We start from the raw sequence: 3,954 nt of genomic DNA on the forward strand, positions 1-3,954 counted from the left end.
GCGGGCCGTATCATCAATGGGTCTTATATGGGCCGTATGATCGATTGGCCAAACAGACTGCATTATGGCCGTAAACGGGCTAGAGTTGGATGTACATGCATGACAAAAAACGTGACCTACTGTGACAAACACGTATCATCACGGAAGTGTATTTTTTTTGTAGTGATATCTTGCTCATCTGCCTCTCCATTGGTAAATACGTTAGCAATTTTGGCTGCTTGAGCGCGGTGTTTGCTTCTTGCTATAGCTCGGATCCCAGTATTTTTTGTTGCAAAGCGGTGTACTGCTTGGCAAACTGTAGTAATGAGTTGCCAGGGCTCACGTACCGCTTCAAAACAGCATTGAACCCCTCACTACGCTGTGTAGTTTGCAGAAACGGGAAGAAGCACTGCATGAAGTAGGCCGGCACCCAATACATTCGCTTCTCCCACAAGCTAGCAAGCGTCTCGTGGTCTTGGACTTGATATGTTTCAATCATAGCCATCCAGCTCCTTTCAAACTCCTCCACCATCAAGTTGTGGTCCACGCACAGCTCGAATGCCTTGTGCAGGTCTGGACGGTCAGCAAAGAACGGTCCTAGTGTCTCCTCAGCCTTCTTTATAATGTGCCACCTGCAGTGCCTGTGCACTGCCAACGGAAAGACCTCCTCTATGCCTGCACGCATGCTAAAATCCTGGTCTGTTATTATGTTCATCGGAGCAAGTCCACCCATGCACTCCAAGAAGGTCTTGAACAGCCAAACGTACCCATCCGTGTCTTCGTTCCGAACGAGTCCACATCCGAACTGCAACGACTGATTGTGGTTATTTATTCCTATGAATGGAGCGCATGGCATCTTGTACATATTAGTGAGATATGTCGCGTCGAATGAAATGGAATCTCGGAAATGTTTGTAGGCTCTTCTTGCAGCACCATCCACCCAATACATGTTCCTGACATGGTCCTCATCGTCCAATCTTATCCTGTAGAAGAAATCTGGATCTTCCTTCGCTTTCTCATCGAAGTAGGCCATTGTGGCCTCTATGTCAGCCAACTTGCTCTCTCTACGGTACTTTGCCTTTAGGTTTGTGACGTCAGCTGGTATGTAGGGCATGCTACTCAAAGTCCCTTTTTTGCTATGGATGAGTGATAGTATCTGGATCATTCTTGATGGACCGACGTTACAATCATGTAGCAGCTTTATGAATTTCTTCTCGAGGGGGGTGAATCCTCTGTGGGCGGTCAGAAATTTTACCAGGTCGAACTTCTTTATGAGTTTGTGGTTGTGCTCGTCAAAATATTCAGTGACCACCCACTGTGCTCCATCTACGTTTAGCTTACACCGGACAGGGCATTCCGTCTTGAGAATGATACCTCTCTTTCGTTCCGGAACGACAGGCGCAACACCTTTCCCCTTCTTGTTCCTTCATGCCTTGTGGCACCTCATCTCACCTCTGCCGTACTCGTTAGTTTCTTAATTTTCCTATGGTATTCGGTGTTGACCGCAAATCCATGGAACTTTGCATATGTCTGGTAGAATTCCTTTGCCTCTGCGAACGATTCAAATCTCTGCCCAATGTAAGGTGGCTGAGGTACCATGATCTCTGATTGCCCACCATCTTCATCCCCTTGTGCTTCGTCATCAGTTTCATCATTCACTTCAGTATCGGCGGCAGTTTCATCTACTTGAGTGTTGCTAGTGCTTGTGTTCAAAGGTGTGCTTGTCGGCATTGCTGGAATGATTGCCATTTTCGACTCTGACTCGGCATTGTTTGCAGCATGATTGTTTGCTGGCTGGTGGAATGCGTCTTCCGAGCGCTCAGAGCTCCCCACAGTAGATGTCCCCGCGCCGTTGTTGATTGTAGTTGAAGGCCCTGTAATAAAAAAACAGGTGCGAGCGTAAGATTTTGCTTGAATGACATGTTTATCGTAACGAAGTACATAAACTGCAAGTGATTTGGCATGATATCATTCAAACAGCAAGCCGTGAGTCTGCATGTGGACATGCATGGCAACTGTAGTTCTCCAGTCGTGGCAGCTACAGTCCAACAAACATGGCAACAACTGTTTGCCAATGCATGGCAACCAGCTCCTTTCAGTACCAAAACTTGGATTCTATATCAATGGCAGCTGCAGTCCTACATACATGGCAAATACTGTTGCCAATACATGGCAACCAGTATATTCTAGCATCAAAACTTTGTATTCTAGGCTTGAGCTCACTAGGCAAATGCGATCAATCATTAGTGCTGCACACATGCTTTTGGCAAATCCCGAAGACAATATATGAGTCATTGCACACGACCACTTGTTAGCGTTTTCTGTTTGATTTTTTCCACCATCACTGCTACAAATCTTCTTTTCCTCACATGCTATTCCCACAAAAACAAATGCAGTGCTGTTTTTGTGGTTCAAATTTCCTTACCTTGCTGTGCCGCATGTGCCCATCTTGTGTGGTCTGTCACACCAAATTGACGTGCTCTGTCTGCAATCTGTGAAGCTTGCCATGAGACATTTGCCGAGGTAGCACCACCGTAATAACCTGTAATCATGGTAGTAGTTGGTCAATGCATGTCAACTGTAGTTTCTTCAACATGGAACATGCAGTGGTCCAACCATGCCACACAAATTTGTTCACACTTGCCATCCACGGTTGTTTGTATATTGCAATCACATTTTTGATCATACATGGCAACTGCAGTTTGTCCTGGCATAGCAACTGCAGTTGTCCAGGCATGGCAACTGCAGCTGTCCAGGGATGGCAACTGCAGTTGTTCAGTCATGGCAACTGCAGTTGTTCAGTCATGGCAACTGCAGTTGTCAACTATGCTCCTTCTGCTAATTCACCGTCTGCAACTTCACTTTTTATGGACTCACCTGTGTATGACGTCGATGGCAGGTACATGGGTGCCGCCTGATGCCACGTGCTGCATGAAGGTTCTGCATTTTTCCCGACATAACTCGTGAGTTTTTTGCCATCCTTTGCAAGTTTATTTTTCATGTCCACACCAGTATGTTTCATTTTCGTATGCGTTACCTTGATTTGCCACATTAGCTAGTTGAAGTTGGTTGCCCGTACATTTGTCAGTGTTGCCCTGTGACTGAACTTGCCATGGTGCCCCCTGAGTGTGTTTTGGTCATAAAAACCTGCGAAAAATGACAGTGTAGGACATAAGTAGAATGTCATCTTCATCATCGCGAATATGGAAAATGTTCTTTTCTTTGTTATCATGCATCATACCAATGTCTGCGTACTGCTCTAGTAGTGGCAGCAACGGCCTTGCAGAAATGAGTTGACTATACTCTGCTGCATCCCAAGGGGACGTTTCTGGCATTTGAGAAACCCAAGGATCAGCGCCATCTTCATGATTCATTCTTTCCGCGTTTTGTTTCTGCCAATGTGTTCTCAATCACAGCATGAACAAGAACGCATCAACAATCCACAAAAAATGTATTCTTCTACTGCTTGCACGTACAAGATAACACGGCAGTCTTATCACATTTTCATGCGTAGGCAACCAACACATCATGGCAAGTAGGACATGCACATCCACTCTCTTTTCTAAAATCTGGGTGCCAGCTATCCTTTCGATTCGATGGCAACAGCCACCACAATAGGATGGCAAGCAACAGGTTAACATGGTGGCAGTTAACGGCAACGATAGGTGGCAACTGACGTTAGACACAAGTGGCAACTAATTTTCCTACCCCCCTTTATTCCAAATTTCTCATTTCTCTCCCTTTTTTAGGGATTCCTACGCATCCATTCATTACCAACTACTTGCACCAAGCGAACTGAGAACTTAAGCTTAACTCTAGCGTAGTACATGGCAGATCTGGTGTATGCTGCTTGGCAAATGCGAAGACACACAAAACCATGTAGTGTTTTGCCCCGATAGCGTGGATCCAGTCGCCACCTTCGTTGCTAAATTTGCAATTTTCTGCCCAGAAGAAGGATGAGAAGCAGCAGGAGAT

The sequence above is a fragment of the Triticum aestivum genome, chromosome 6D, assembly GCF_018294505.1.
Source record: "Triticum aestivum cultivar Chinese Spring chromosome 6D, IWGSC CS RefSeq v2.1, whole genome shotgun sequence".
Classification (NCBI taxonomy): domain Eukaryota; kingdom Viridiplantae; phylum Streptophyta; class Magnoliopsida; order Poales; family Poaceae; genus Triticum; species Triticum aestivum.